The sequence below is a fragment of the Aedes albopictus genome, chromosome 3 (assembly GCF_035046485.1).
Source record: "Aedes albopictus strain Foshan chromosome 3, AalbF5, whole genome shotgun sequence".
Classification (NCBI taxonomy): Eukaryota; Metazoa; Arthropoda; class Insecta; order Diptera; family Culicidae; genus Aedes; species Aedes albopictus.
This window is the reverse complement of record NC_085138.1, coordinates 134,034,972-134,051,719: the sequence shown is the minus strand read 5'-3', so window position 1 is coordinate 134,051,719 and position 16,748 is coordinate 134,034,972. Positions and strand designations below refer to the sequence as shown.

The following is a 16,748-nucleotide window of genomic DNA, read 5'->3' as shown; positions in this document are numbered from 1 at the left end:
CTTTCAAATTATTTTTGAAATTTTAGTTGTATTAAGAATTGTTGTCATGAGATCACAGTTCTTATGGAACTCATTGGAGCAATTCTGTTTAATTCATTTTTTTTTAATTTTATTTGTGTTGAGAATTGTTGTCGTGAGATCACAGTTCTCATGGAGCTTCTTGGAACTATTCCGTTTAATTCATTGATTTTTTTTTTTTGAAATTTTATTTGTGTTAGAATTGTTGTCGTGAGATCACAGCTCTTATGGAACTACTTAGAGCAATTCTATTTAATTCATTTAAATTATTTTTGAAATTTTAGTTGTATTAAGAATTGTTATTATAAGATCATAGTTCTTATGGAACTCCTTGGAGCAATTCTGTTTAATTCGTTTTTTTTTTTAATTTTATTTGTGTTGAGCAAGGGCGTTCAATTTCGTTTCAATGATACACTTTTATACAACATTTTGAATGAGTCACTTTCTCCGATTGACACACTATTCTAGTATTTCGCTTCGGCTCGGAAACGTTCTCATTCATCGCAGCACTTGGTAGCCTCTCTTCTGGGTCGAGTTGCTAGCTAGAAATTTTAGTTGTATTAAAAATTGTTGTCATGAGATCACAGTTCTTATGGAACTCCTTGGAGCAATTCTGTTTAATTCATTCATTTTTTTTTTTAAATTTTATTTGTGTTGAGAATTGTTGTCGTGAGATCACAGCTCTTTTGGAACTTCTTGGAACTATTCTGTTTCATTCACTGATTTTTTTTTGAAATTTTATTTGTGTTAAAACTGTGGTCGTTCTTATGGAACTCCTTGAAGCAATTCTGTTAAATAAATTTAAATTATTTTTGCAAATTTAGTTGTGTTAAGAATTGTTGTTGTGAGAACACAGTTCCTATGGAACTTCTTGGAACTATTCTGTTTCATTCACTGATTTTTTTTTTAAATTTTATTTGTGTTAGAATGGTTGTCGTGAGATCACAGTTCTTATAAAACTTCTTGGAGCAATTCTGTTTAATTCATTCAAATTATTTTTGAAATTTTAGTTGTATTAAAAATTGTTGTCATGAGATCACAGTTCTTATGGAACTCCTTGGAGCAGTTCTGTTTAATTCATTTTTTTGTTTGAAATTTTATTTGTGTATTTCATTGTAATTATTTTTGAAGTATTATTTGTGTTGAGAATTGTTGTCGTGAGATCACTGTTATTATGGAACTTCTTGGAACTAACTATTCTGATTAATTTATCTTTTTTTTTGAAATTTTGTTTGTGTTAAGAATTGTTGCCGTGAGATCACTTATTGGAGCAATTCTGTTTAAATAATTTAAATTATTTTTGAAATTTTAGTTGTGTTAAGAATTGTTGTCGTGAGAACACAGTTCTAATGGATCTTCTTGGAGCTATTCTGTTTCATTCACTGATTTTTTTTAATTTTATTTGTGTTAGAATGGTTGTAGTGAGATAACAGTTCATATGGAACACCTTGGAGCAATTCTGTTTAATAAATTCAAATTATTTTTGAAATTTTAGTTGTATTAAGAATTGTTGTCATGAGATCACAGTTCTTATGGAACTCCTTGGAGCAATTCTGTTTAATTCATTTTTTTTATTTTATGTGTGTTGAGAATTGTTGTCGTGAGATCACAGTTCTTATGGAACTCCTTGGAGCAATTCTGTTTAGTTCATTGATTTTTTTTTTAATTTTTTTTTATTTGTTGAGAATTGTTGTCGTGAGATCACAGTTCTTATGGAACTTCTTGAAACTATTCTGCTTCATTCACTGATTTTTTTTTTTGAAATTTTATTTGTGTTAGAATTGTTGTCGTAAGATCACAGTTCTTATGGAGCTTCTTGGAACTATTCTGTTTAATTCATTGATTTTTTTTTTTAATTTTATTTGTGTTAGAATTGTTGTCGTGAGATCACAGTTCTTATGGAACTCTTCGGAGCAATTCTGTTCAATTCATTTAAATTATTTTTGAAATTTTAGTTGTATTAAGAATTGTTATCATAAGATCACAGTTCTTATGGAACTCCTTGGAGCAATTCTGTTAAATAAATTTAAATTATTTTTGCAATTTTAGTTGTGTTAAGAATTGTTGTTGTGAGAACACAGTTCCTATGGAACTTCTTGGAACTATTCTGTTTCATTCACTGATTTTTTTTTTAAATTTTATTTGTGTTAGAATGGTTGTCGTGAGATCACAGTTCTTATAAAACTTCTTGGAGCAATTCTGTTTAATTCATTCAAATTATTTTTGAAATTTTAGTTGTATTAAGAATTGTTGTCATGAGATCACAGTTCTTATGGAACTCCTTGGAGCAATTCTGTTTAATTCATTTTTTTTATTTTATTAGTGTTGAGAATTGTTGTCGTGAGATCACAGCTCTTATGGAACTTCTTGGAACTATTCTGTTTCATTCACTGATTTTTTTTTTGAAATTTTATTTGTGTTAGAATTGTTGTCGTAAGATCACAGTTCTTATGGAGCTTCTTGGAACTATTCTGTTTAATTCATTGATTTTTTTTTAATTTTATTTGTGTTAGAATTGTTGTCGTGAGATCACAGTTCTTATGGAACTCTTCGGAGCAATTCTGTTCAATTCATTTAAATTATTTTTGAAATTTTAGTTGTATTAAAAATTGTTATCATAAGATCACAGTTCTTATGGATCTCCTTGGAGCAATTCTGTTTAATTCATTTTTTTTAAATTTTATTTGTGTTGAGAATTGTTGTCGTGAGATCACAGCTCTTATGGAACTTCTTGGAACTATTCTGTTTCATTCACTGATTTTTTTTTTTTTGAATTTTGTTTGTGTTAGAATTGTTGTCGTGAGATCGCAGTTCTTATGGAACTTTTTGGAACTATTCTGTTTGATTCATTTGAATTATTTTTGAAATTTTAGTTGTATTAAGAATTGTTGTCGTGAGATCACAGTTCTTATGGAACTCCTTGGAGCAATTCTGTTTAATTCATTTTTTTTTTTAATTTTAATTGTGTTGAGAATTGTTGTCGTGAGATCACAGTTCTTATGGAACTTCTTGGAACTATTCTGTTTGATTAATTGTTTTTTTTTTGAAATTTTATTTGTGTTGAGAATTGTTGTCGTGAGATCACAGTTCTTATGGAACTTCTTGGAACTATTCTTTTTAATTCATTTAAATTATTTTTGAAATTTTAGTTGTATTAAGAATTGTTGTCGTGAGATCACAGTTCTTATGGAGCTTCTTGGAGCAATTCTGTTTATTTCATTTTTTTTTTTGAAATTTTATTTGTGTTGAGAATTGTTGTCGTGAGATCACAGTTCTTATGGAACTTCTTGGAACTATTCTGTTTGATTAATTGTTTTTTTTTTTGAAATTTCTATTTGTGTTGAGAATTGTTGTCGTGAGATCACAGTTCTTATGGAACTTCTTGGAACTATTCTGTTTAATTCATTTAAATTATTTTTGAAATTTTAGTTGTATTAAGAATTGTTGTCGTGAGATCACAGTTCTTATGGAGCTTCTTGGAGCAATTCTGTTTATTTCATTTTTTTTGAAATTTTATTTGTGTTGAGAATTGTTGTCGTGAGATCACAGTTCTTATGGAGCTTCTTGGAACTATTCTGTTTAATTCATTTAAATTATTTTTGAAATTTTATTTGTGTTAAGAATTGTTGTCGTGAGATCACAGTTCTTATGGAGCTTCTTGGAGCAATTCTGTTTATTTCATTTTTTTTTGAAATTTTATTTGTGTTGAGAATTGTTGTCGTGAGATCACAGTTCTTATGGAACTTCTTGGAACTATTCTGTTTGATTAATTGTTTTTTTTTTTGAAATTTCTATTTGTGTTGAGAATTGTTGTCGTGAGATCACAGTTCTTATGGAACTTCTTGGAACTATTCTGTTTAATTCATTTAAATTATTTTTGAAATTTTAGTTGTATTAAGAATTGTTGTCGTGAGATCACAGTTCTTATGGAACTCCTTGGAGCAATTCTGTTTAATTCATTTTTTTTTTTAATTTTAATTGTGTTGAGAATTGTTGTCGTGAGATCACAGTTCTTATGGAACTTCTTGGAACTATTCTGTTTGATTAATTGTTTTTTTTTTTGAAATTTTATTTGTGTTGAGAATTGTTGTCGTGAGATCACAGTTCTTATGGAACTTCTTGGAACTATTCTTTTTAATTCATTTAAATTATTTTTGAAATTTTAGTTGTATTAAGAATTGTTGTCGTGAGATCACAGTTCTTATGGAGCTTCTTGGAGCAATTCTGTTTATTTCATTTTTTTTTTTGAAATTTTATTTGTGTTGAGAATTGTTGTCGTGAGATCACAGTTCTTATGGAACTCCTTGGAGCAATTCTGTTTAATTCATTTTTTTTTTTTAATTTTAATTGTGTTGAGAATTGTTGTCGTGAGATCACAGTTCTTATGGAACTTCTTGGAACTATTCTGTTTGATTAATTGTTTTTTTTTTGAAATTTTATTTGTGTTGAGAATTGTTGTCGTGAGATCACAGTTCTTATGGAACTTCTTGGAACTATTCTTTTTAATTCATTTAAATTATTTTTGAAATTTTAGTTGTATTAAGAATTGTTGTCGTGAGATCACAGTTCTTATGGAGCTTCTTGGAGCAATTCTGTTTATTTCATTTTTTTTTTGAAATTTTATTTGTGTTGAGAATTGTTGTCGTGAGATCACAGTTCTTATGGAACTTCTTGGAACTAATCTGTTTGATTAATTGTTTTTTTTTTTTGAAATTTCTATTTGTGTTGAGAATTGTTGTCGTGAGATCACAGTTCTTATGGAACTTCTTGGAACTATTCTGTTTAATTCATTTAAATTATTTTTGAAATTTTAGTTGTATTAAGAATTGTTGTCGTGAGATCACAGTTCTTATGGAGCTTCTTGGAGCAATTCTGTTTATTTCATTTTTTTTGAAATTTTATTTGTGTTGAGAATTGTTGTCGTGAGATCACAGTTCTTATGGAGCTTCTTGGAACTATTCTGTTTAATTCATTTAAATTATTTTTGAAATTTTATTTGTGTTAAGAATTGTTGTCGTGAGATCACAGTTCTTATGGAGCTTCTTGGAGCAATTCTGTTTATTTCATTTTTTTTTGAAATTTTATTTGTGTTGAGAATTGTTGTCGTGAGATCACAGTTCTTATGGAACTTCTTGGAACTATTCTGTTTGATTAATTGTTTTTTTTTTTTTTGAAATTTCTATTTGTGTTGAGAATTGTTGTCGTGAGATCACAGTTCTTATGGAACTTCTTGGAACTATTCTGTTTAATTCATTTAAATTATTTTTGAAATTTTAGTTGTATTAAGAATTGTTGTCGTGAGATCACAGTTCTTATGGAGCTTCTTGGAGCAATTCTGTTTATTTCATTTTTTTTGAAATTTTATTTGTGTTGAGAATTGTTGTCGTGAGATCACAGTTCTTATGGAACTTCTTGGAACTATTCTGTTTAATTCATTTAAATTATTTTTGAAATTTTAGTTGTATTAAGAATTGTTGTCGTGAGATCACAGTTCTTATGGAGCTTCTTGGAGCAATTCTGTTTATTTCATTTTTTTTGAAATTTTATTTGTGTTGAGAATTGTTGTCGTGAGATCACAGTTCTTATGGAACTTCTTGGAACTATTCTGTTTGATTCATTTAAATTATTTTTGAAATTTTAGTTGTATTAAGAATTGTTGTCGTGAGATCACAGTTCTTATGGAGCTTCTTGGAACTATTCTGTTTAATTCATTTAAATTATTTTTGAAATTTTATTTGTGTTAAGAATTGTTGTCGTGAGAACACAGTTCTTATGGAACTTCTTGGAACTATTCTGTTTGATTATTTTTTTTTTTTTTTTGAAATTTTATTTGTGTTGAGAATTGTTGTCGTGAGATCACAGTTCTTATGGAACTCCTTGGAGCAATTCTGTTTAATTCATTTTTTTGAAATATTATTTGTGTTGAGAATTGTTGTCGTGAGATCACAGTTCTTATGGAACTCCTTGGAGCAATTCTGTTTAATTCATTTTTTTTGAAATTTTATTTGTGTTGAGAATTGTTGTCGTGAGATCACAGTTCTTATAAGATATAAATGGAGCTTCTTGGAACTATTCTGTTGAATTCATTTAAATTATTTTTGAAATTTTTGTTGTATTAAAAATTGTTGTCGTGAGATCACAGTTCTTATGGAGCTTCTTGGAGCAGTTCTGTTTATTTCATTTTTTTTGAAATTTTATTTGTGTTGAGAATTGTTGTCGTGAGATCACAGTTCTTATGGAACTTCTTGGAACTATTCTGTTTAATTCATTTAAATTATTTTTGAAATTTTAGTTGTACATATTAAGAATTGTTGTCACGAGATCACTTATTGGTGCAATTATGATTAATTCATTGTAATTATTTTTAAATATTTATTTGTGTTGAGAATGGTTGTAACTTATGGGGGGAGGGAGGGTTTGAAAAATTTTACGCGTCATACAATTTTTTTGGGTTCTCAAACAAAAAATCTTACAAGAGGGGAAGGAGGTGTCGGAAAATCGCAAAATATCCCTTACGCAATTAATGGACAGCCCCTAATTCATTTTTTTTAAATTTTATTTGTGTTGAGAATTGTTGTCGTGAGATCACAGTTCTTATAGAACTTATTGGAACTATTCTGTTTTATTTTTTTTATATATATATTTTTTTTAAATTTTGTTTGTGTTAAGAATTGTTTCCGCGAAATCACTTCTTGGAGCAGTTCTGTTTAATTCAATTAAATTGTTTTTGAAATTTTATTTGTGTTGAGAATTGTTGTCATGAGATCACAGTTCTTATGGAACTCCTTGGAGCAATTCTGTTTAATTCATTCATTTTTTTTTTTTTTTTTAATTTTATTTGTGTTGAGAATTGTTGTCGTGAGATCACAGTTCTTATAGAACTTCTTGGAATTATTCTGTTTAATTCATTGATTTTTTTTTTGAAATTTTATTTGTGTTGAGAATTGTTGTCGTGAGAACACAGTTCTTATGGAACTCCTTGGAGCAATTCTGTTTTATTTATTTGAATTATTTTTAAAATTTTAGTTGTAGTCCTTAGAGAACTTCATGGAGAAATCCTTGGAGAAATTCCTGGAGGAATCCCTGGAAAAATTCCTGAAGGAATTCTCGGAGAAATTTCTTAAAGAATCTTTGGAAAAATTCCTGGGAGAACCCTGAATGAATTCCTAAAGGAATGCGTAGAGAAATTCCTAGAGGAATCCCTGCAGGATTTTCTGAAGCAGTCCTTTGGGAAATACCTGGAGGAGTTCCTAGAGGAATTCCCGGAGGAATCCCAGGATAAATTCCTGGAAGAATCCCTGAAAATATTACTGGAGGAATCCTTGGCAAAATTCCTGGAAAAATCCCTAGAGAAAGCCCTAGATGAATCCCTGGAGGAATTTCTGAAGCAATCCCTGGAGGAATCCCAGCAGAAAATCCTGGAGGAATCCCTCGATAAATTCCTGGAGGATTCCCTGTAGAAAGTCCTGGAGGAATCCCTCGATGAATTCCTGATGGACTCCGTGGAGTTATTATAGGAGGAATTCCTGTAATACCTGGGGGATTTTTTGGGAGAAACCCTCAAGCTATACCTCGAGAAATTTCTAGAGGCATGCGTGGAGAAATTCCTAGAGGAATCCCTGGAAGAATGTCTGGTGCAATACCTGGGGAAATTCTTGAGGGAAGACCTGGATGAATTCCTGTAGAAATTCCTGGAGGGAACCCTGGAGAAATTCCTGGAGTTATACCTGGAGAATTTCTTGGGAGAAACCCTGAAATTCCTGGAGAAATTCCTTAAAGAATGCGTGGAAAATTCCTAGAGGAATCCCTGGAAGAATCCCTGGAGGATTTCTTGGGAGAAACCCTGGAGAAATCCCTGGTGAAATTCCTGGTGTAATCCCTGGTGAAATTCCTGGAGGATTTCCTGGTGAAATTCTTGGAGTAATCCATGGAGAGATTCCTGGAGGAATTCTTGGAGTAATCCTTGAGAAATCCCCGGAGGAATTCCTGAAGGAATCCCTGGGGAAATTTATGGAGGAATCCCTGGAGGAATTCCTGAAGGAATACTTGGAGAAATTCCCTGAGGAACCTCTGCAGAAATTCCTGGAGAAATTCCTAAAGGAACGCCTGGAGGTATTTTTGGAGAAATACCTGGAAGAATCCCTAGAGGAATCCTTGGAGGTAGCCCTGGAGGAATCCATGGAAAAATATCTGGAGGTATCGCTGGAGAAATTATCGGAGGAGTCCTTGGAGGAATTTCTGGAAAAAATCTTGGAGGAATCCCTAGAGAAATTCCTGGAGTAATCCCTGGCGAAATTCCTGGAGGATTTCCTAAAGAAATTTCTGGTGTATTCTTTGGAGGAATTCTTGAGCAAAGCCCTGAATGAATACCTGGAGAAATTCTTTGAGAAAACCCTGGAAAAAAATCTGGAAAAATCCCTGGAGGATTTTTTGGGGGAAAGCCTGAAGGATTCTCTGGAGAAATTCATTGAGAAATCCCTGGAGAGATTCCTGGAGGAGTCCCTGAAGTAATTCCTCGAGGAATCCTTGGAAGAATTCCTGGAGAAATCCCTGGAGGAATGCCTGGAATAATCCCTGGAGGAATTCCTGGAGACTCCTCCCTCCTCCCTTGGGGAATACCTGAAGGAATTCCTAGATGAATTCCTGGAGGAATTTGGAATCTGGAATAATCTCTGGAGAAATTTGTGGAGGATTCCCTGGAGGAATTCTTGGAGGAAATCCTGGAGGATTTCCTGGAGAAGTCCCTTGGAAAATACCTGAATGAATCCCTAGAGGAATTCCTGGAAGAATTTCTGCAGGAATCTCAGGAGAAATTCTTAGAGGAATATCTGGAGATATTACTGGAGAAAATCTTTTAGGAATGCCAGCCGAAACCCCTGGAAAAATTCCTGAATTAATTCCATAAGGAATTCCTGGAAGAATCCCTGGAGAAATCTCTGGAGCAATTCCTGGAGGTAGCCCTGGAGCAATCAAGGAGAAATTTCTGGAGGAATCCCTAGAGGAACCCCTGGAGGAATTCCTAGAGGAATTCTCGGAGGAATCCCTTGTAACATGATGATTTGGTCAGGGACTTTTCTTTACAAAACGCCGAAATAAAGTTGGATTTTATGATATTCACTCACTTTTATTTAATACTTTTAGAAAAAACAATAGCAACCAAAGGCGACCGAGCAGAGAGCGGTTCAAACCTATACTAATCGTATAGAATGATCGTTCGGTAAATATTCAATATCAACGATCACTTGGGTGCTCGTCACACCCTGGAAGAAATTCCTGAAGAAATTTCTGGAGGAATTTCTGGAGAAATTCCTTGGGGAATTCCTAAAGGACATCCTGACGAAAACCCTGGACTAATCCCTGGAGGAATTTTTGGGAGAAACCCTGGAGGAATCCTTGGAGAGATTCCTAGAGGAATCCCTGGAGGATTTCCTGGAGAAATTCTTGGAGTAATCCCTGGAAGGGGAAACCCTGGAGGAATTCCTGGAAGAATCTAGAAGAAATTCCTGAAGAAATCCCTGGAGCAATTAAGGAATTCCTGAAGGAATCCCTGGAGGAATCACTGAAGGAAACCGTGGAGAAATTCCTGCATGAATCCCTGAAGGAATTTCTTGATGAATTCCGTGAGAAATTCATTGAGGAATTTGTTGGGAAATTCCTGGAGGAACCCTTGAGAAATTCCTGGAGGAACTCCTGGAGGAATTCTCGGAGGAATTTCTGGGGGAATCCTGGGAGGAAATCCTGGAGGAAAGCGTCGGGGAATTCTTGGAAGAATGCCAGGAGGAAGCCCTGTAGCAACTGCTGAAGAAATGCCTAGAGAAATTCCTAAAGAATCACCTGAAACAATTCCTTGAGGTAATCCTGGATGAATCCCTGGCGATGTTCCCGCAGGAATCCCTGGTAGTATTCCCTGAAGGTTTTCCTGGAGGAATACCTGGATATAATCCATGGAAAAAAATCCTGGAAGAACACTGGAGGAATTCCTGGAGGAATCCCTGGTGGAATTCCTGCAGGAATTCCTGGAGAAATTCCTGCAGGAATTCCTGGAGAAATTCCTTGAGGAATTCCTGGAGAAATTCCTAGAGGAATTCCTGAAGGAATTTCTGGAGGAATTCCTGGAGGAATCCTTGGAGGAATTTCTGGAGTAATCTCTGGAGGAATTCCTGGTGGAATCCCTGGAGGAATTCCTGGAGGACACCCAAGAGGAATTTCTGGAGGAATCTCTGGGGAAATTCCTGGAGGAACCCTGGAGGATTTCCTGGAGGAGTCCCTTGGGGAATACCTGAAGGAATTCCTAGAGGAATTCCTGCAGGAATCTCAGGAGAAATTCTTGGAGGAATTTCTGGAGATATACAGGGGATAGACAAAATGATCGGGACAGGCAAAATTTTCACTTTTCAAAAAATGTTCAACTAGCTGTAACTTTTCGAAAAGTGCATAGAATATTCTCAAATTTTTACTGCAAGTTCTTCAACTTCTTCAAGTTGTGTATCAGTGGACAAAATTGTGAAAAGATCGGACAATTCTTCACGAAGTTATAAAAATTTTTGAAAAAGATAAAATTATCCGATAGCCAACTTTGAGCTGTTATACCTCCGGATTCAATGAACCGATTGCAATGAAATTTTGACCATTCGTGACTTACATAATGAACTCTGGAAAACATTTGACTTAACTTGACATTTTTAACAAGCGAAAAAGTTATAAAGATTTAATTTTTTTCACGATTTTTTACTAAATTGGTCTATTTTTATTATGCATCCCATTCATTTTTCAGTTTATTGGCGGCTATGTTGTTACTTTCCTTCAAAACGCATTTATATATAAGTCAATTAGAGGGAACCTAAATGAACTATAATTTGCATCTTGAATTTTGAAACGATGTTGATGTTTTGGATAATTTGGTGTTTTATTAAAAAAAATAATCTAATCGTTATAATTTTCTTCCGTGTTGAGAATATTTAGTTAAGTCAATGGTTTTTCATAGCTCATTATATAAGTCATTAATGGTCAAAATTTCATTACATTCGGTTAATTGAATCCGGAGATATAACAGCTCAAAGTTGGCTATCGGATAATTTTACCATTTTTAAAAATCTTTATAACTTCGTGAAGAATTGTCCGATCTTTTCCAAATTTTGTCCACTGATACACAACTAGTTGAAGAACTTACAGTAAAATTTTTAGAATATTTGATGCACTTTTCGAATAGTTACAGCTAATTAAACATTTTTTGAAAAGTAGAAATTTTGCCTGTCCCGATCATTTTGTCTATCCCCTGTATCTGGAGAAAATTCTTAACGAATGCTTGCCGAAATCCTTGGATAAATTCCTGAATGAATTCCATAAGAAATCCCTGGTGGAATTCCTGGAAGAATCTGTGGAGGAATCTATAGAGCAGAAGGTAGCCCTAAAGCAATCCAACAGAAATTTCTGGAGGAATCCCTGGAAGAATCCCTGTAGGAATTCTTGGAGGAGAACCTGGAGGAATTCTTGGAGGAATTCTTGGAGGAATTCCTGGAGGAATTCTTGGAGGAATTCCTGGAGGAATTCCTGGAATAATCCCTGGACGAATTCCTGGATGAATTCCTGGAGGAATTTGTGGTGGAATTGCTGGAGGAATTCCTGGAGAAATTCCTTGGGGAATTCCTGGAGGAAATCCTAACGGAAACCCTGGACTACATCCTGGTGGAATCCCTGGAGAAATTCCTGGAGAAATTCCATGAGAAATTCCTGGTTGTATCCCTGGATGAATTCCTGGAGGAATTCCTGGTGGAATCCCTGGAGAAATCCTGGAGGAATTTCTGGAGAAATTTCTGGAGGAATCCTTGAAGTGATTTCTGTAGGAATCCCTGGAGAAATTCCAGAAGGAATTCTTCGAGGAATTTCTGAAGGAATTTCGGGAGGAATTTCTGGAGGAATCCTTGAAGAAATTCCTAATGGTTTCCTGAAGAAATCCCTTAAGGAATCCCTGGAGAAATCCTTGAAAAATTTCTTGGAGGTATTCCTGGAGGAATCCCTGGTGGTATTTTTGGAGGAAATTCTGGAGGAATTCTTGGAAGAATTTATGGAGGAATCTCTGGAGATTGCCCTGGAGGAATCCTTGGAAAAATTCCTGGAGGAACCCTGGAGAAATTCCTTAAGAAACCCATGAGGAAATTCCTGGAAGAATCCCTGGAAAAATTCCTGGAGGTATTCCTGGAGGAATCCCTGGTGGTAGCTTTGGAGGAATTTCTGGAGGAGTTCTTGGGGGAATCCCTGAAGGAATTTCTGGAGGTAGCCCTCGAGAAATTTCTAGATAAATTCCTGGAGGAATGCCTAGAGAAATTCCTGGAAGAATCCCTGAAGTTATTTCTGCAGGAATCCCTGAAGAAATCCTTGGAGAAATTCTTGGAGAAATCTCTGAAGAAATTCCTGCAATAATCCCTGTAGAAATTTCTTGATTAATCCCTGGAGAAATTCCTGGAGGATTCCATGTAGAAAATCCTGGAGGAATCTTTGGTTGTAGCCCTGGAGGAATCTCTGGAGGTATTTTGGGAGGAATCCCTGGAGGAATCCCTGAAGGAATTTCTGGTGGACTCCCTGGAGCAATTCTTGGAGGAATCCTTGGAGGTATTCCTGGAGGAATCCCTGGAAACATTTTTGGAGGAATTTCTGGAGGAATTCTTGGAGGAATTTGTGGAGGAATCTCGGGAGGTAGCCCTGTAGGAATTTCTGGTGGAATCCCTGCAGTAATTCTTGGAGGTATTCCTGGAGGAATCCCTGGTGGTATTATTGGAGGAATCTTTAGAGGAATTTCTGGAGGAATCTCTGGAGGTAGCCCTGGAAGAATTTCTGGAGGAATTCCTGGAGAAATTCCATGAGGAATTCCTGTGAGAATCCCTGGAGGAATTCCTGGTGGAAGCCCTGGAGAAATCCTTGGAGAAATTCCTGGAGGAATCCCTGGAGGAATTCCTGGAGGAATTCGTGGAGAAATTCCTGGAGTAATTCTTGGAGGAATCCTTGGAGGAATTTCTGGAGGAATCTCGGGAGGTAGCCTTGGAGGAATTTCTGGTGGAATCTTGGAGTATTTCTGGTGGATTCTGGAGGAATTCCTGGAGGAATTTCTGGAGGAATTCCTGAAGAAATTCCTGGAGAAAAACTTTGGGGAATTCCTGGAGGAAATCCCGACGAAAACCCTTGACTAATTCCTGGTTGAATCCCTGGAGGGATATCTGGTGAAATTCCTGGAGGAATTCCTGGAGTAATTCTTTGAGGAATTCCTGGTCGAATCCCTTGAGGAATTCCTGGTGGAATTCTGGATTAATTCCTGGAGGAATTCCTGGAGGGATTTCGTGAGGAATTCCTGGAGAAAACCCTGGTGGAATTCCTGGGGGAATTCCTGGAAGAATCCCTGGAGGAATCTCTGGAGCAATTCCTGGAGGTAGCCCTGGAGCCATTTAGAAGAAATTTCTAAAGGAATCCTTGGAGGAATTCCTGGAGGAATTCCTGGAGGAGTCCCTGTAGGAATTCCTGGAGGAATTCCTTGAGGAATTGCTGGAGGAATTCTTGGATGAATTCCTGTAGAAATTCCTGAAGGAATTTGTGGAGGAAATTCTGATGGAAACCCTGGACTAATTCCTGGAGGAATTCCTGGAAAAATTCCATGAGGAATTCCTGAAGGAATTCATGGATGAAATCCTGACGGAAACCCTGGAGGAATCCTTGGAGGAATCACTGGAGGAATTCCTGGTGGAATCTCTGGAGGAATTCCTGGACGAATCCCTGGAGGAATTTCAGGAGGATCCCTGGAAGAATTCCTGGAAGAATCCTTGGAAGAATTCCTGGAGGAATCCCTGAAGTAATTTCTGGAGAATCCCTGGAGAAATTCCAGAAGGAATTCTTGGAGGAATTTCTAAAGGAATTTCGGGAGGAATCTTTGGAGGAATCCTTGGAGAAATTCCTGAAAGAACCCTGAAGAAATTCCTTAAGGAATCCCTGGAGAAATTCCAGGAGAAATCCTAGAAAAATTTCTTGGAGGTATTCCTGGAGGAATCCCTGGTGGTATTTTTGGAGGAATTTATGGAGGTATCTCTGGAGGTAGCCCTGGAGGAGTCCTTGGAAAAATTCCTGGAGGAACCCTGGAGAAATTCCTTAAGGAACCCATGATGAAATTTCTGGAGGAATTCCTTTAAAAATTCCTGGAGGAATCCCTGGTGGTAGTTTTAGAGGAATTTCTGGAGGAGTTTTTGGGGGAATCCCTGAAGGAATTTCTGGAGGTAGCCCTCGAGAAATTTCTAGATAAATTCCTGAAGGAATGCCTAGAAAAATTCCTGGAGGAATCCCTGAAGTTATTTCCTTGGAGAAATCTCTGGGGAAATTCGTAGAGTAATCCCTGGAGAAATTTCTTGATTAATCCCTGGAGGTATTTTGGGAGGAATTCTTGGAGGAATCCCTGGAGGAATTTCTGGTGGAATCCCTGGAGTAATTGATTCCTCCAAGAATTGGTGGAGGTATTCCTGGAGGAATCCCTGGAAGCATTTTTGGAGGAATTTCCATGGGGAAATTTCCGAAAGAATTTCTGGATAAATCCCTGGATAAATTTCTGGAGGGATTCCTGGAGGTTTCCCTAGAGGAGTTCTTTGAGTAATTCCTTGAGGAATTCGTGGGTAAATTTCTGAAGGAATCTCTGAAGGAATCCGTGTAAGAATTCTCGGAGAAATTTGTAAAGGAATTCCAGTAGGAATTCCTGGATCTGGAGTCTTGGAAGTATTCCAGAAGAATTCCGTGGAGCAATCTTTGGAGTATTTCCTTAGGAATTCCTGAAGAAATCCTTGAAGTAATTGTTGAAGGAATCCCTGGAGAAGTTTTTGGAATAATTTTTGAAGGAACTTTCGGTGGAATTCCTGTAAAAATTCCTGCAGGAGTCCGAAGAGCAATTCCTGAAGGAATCCCTGGGGAAATTTTTGAAGGAATTTCAGGAGGAATTCCTGGAGGATTCCGTGGAGGAATCCCTGGAATTTGAGTAACACTGAGAAATACTGCCCTGGATAAATTACTGAAGGCATACCTGGAGAAATTCCTGGAAGAGTCTCTGGAAGAATCCCTGAATGATACCTGGAGGAATCCCTGGAGGAATTCCAGAAGGAATTTGTGGAGGAATTCGAGGAAGAATTCCTAGATCTGGTGTCCTGAAGGAATTCGAGAATTAATCCCTGGAGCAATTCCTGAAGAAATCCATGGAATAATTCCTGAAGGAATCCGTGGAGGAATTTCTGAAAAATTTCTGGAGGAATTTCTGGAGGAATCTTCAGAGGGTTTCCTAAAGGAATTCCTGAAGTAATTCTTGAAGGAATCCCTGTAAGAGTTCCTGGAAGATTTCCTAAAGGAATCCCTGGTGGAAATCTGTAAGAATCCCTGAAGGAATTTTTAGAAATATCTGGAAGGAAGAAAATACCAATAAAATTTCCGATTTTTTAGAGATATCATCAGAAGCATATTTGAAAAATCCTTGATAAATTTCCGCGGGATTTTTCACCCTAAAATAGTTGCCAGAGAAATTCTGGAAGGAACTTCCAAAGGAATTGCCGTAAGTATTATGAAAGATTCGACGGATAGAGATTTTTAAGTAAATAAGTTATTTACAATGGCATTGTCGAAGAAATTTAAAAAAAAATCAAAGGTTCTTCGGAAGAAAGTCCTTAAGTAATTTCCGGAATTTTTTTTAGGAAAAATTTAGAGCAATTGCTAACCGAATCCACGACATATTCCGAAGGATTTTCCAAAGAAATTGCAGAATGAATTTCCAAAAAAAAATCCTTAAGGCGAAATTGGATCCATTTCCTCACTTTTTGGTTTTTGATTTTTTTTTATAAAATAGCGAAGCAATATTTTCAAAATCGGGTTTCGTGCACATGTAGAGTATGGATCAAGGTATCTCCTGATTTTTTTCCATATGGAAAATGTTTTTAGTTTTTGCCAAAAACTATTTTTAAGTAGAATTTCACAAAAAAAACTGTTTTTGCAAAAACGAAAAACATTTTTCACCTGGAAAAAATTTAGGAGATACCTTGATCCATACTATGTGTACAAAAACCGATTTTGAAAATATTGCTTCATTATTTTATAAAAAAAAATCTGTTTTATTAATGATTATTTTGTTTTATTAACGTGTATTTTAACAGGGTGTTACATATTTCTACACTTCGAATTCCTAAAGAAATGCTTACTAAAGGATTTGTCGAAGAAACTTCCCATAGATTACAGAAGGAATTCCCAAATAAATGTCCAGAAAAATTTTAAAGGCATTCGCAAAAAAAAATGAACATTGTCTGTGGGATGTTTCATCGAGTGTCATTTTAAAAATCCTTAATTTCAAGCTTTTTTCGATGACTTTTTCAAAATTATCTACATAATTGCTCTAGAATCCCAATTTTTTGACGGGTACTGATGGCAATTACGAGGATGCCATTATACAATTTTTGATTCGATATTCGCAATACTTGATGAAATATTACAGATAATGTTTTGACCCACCAATCTTGCCCCTCTGACCCATTGTCACCCCATCGACGGTACCAAACAAAATATAAGACTAACATTAGGTACTGTCTAATGCATTGCGCAGAAACAACATTAAATAATGTTTAAAGACACTGCTGTAAATACCCCCACTTGCAGTGTTTTTACTCCGCTTTTCTCTCTTTTTCTTTATTTATCTAAGTAAGTTTATTCGTGTAATACGGTCTAACAAA

General features: G+C 35.5%; 1 protein-coding gene across 3 annotated transcripts in view; it reads right to left on the bottom strand.

The window, feature by feature from the left end:
* LOC115269993 (peritrophin-1) overlaps positions 1–16,748 on the bottom strand; it is a 285,409-nt gene that overhangs the window by 141,355 nt on the left and 127,306 nt on the right. The window lies entirely within an intron of this gene.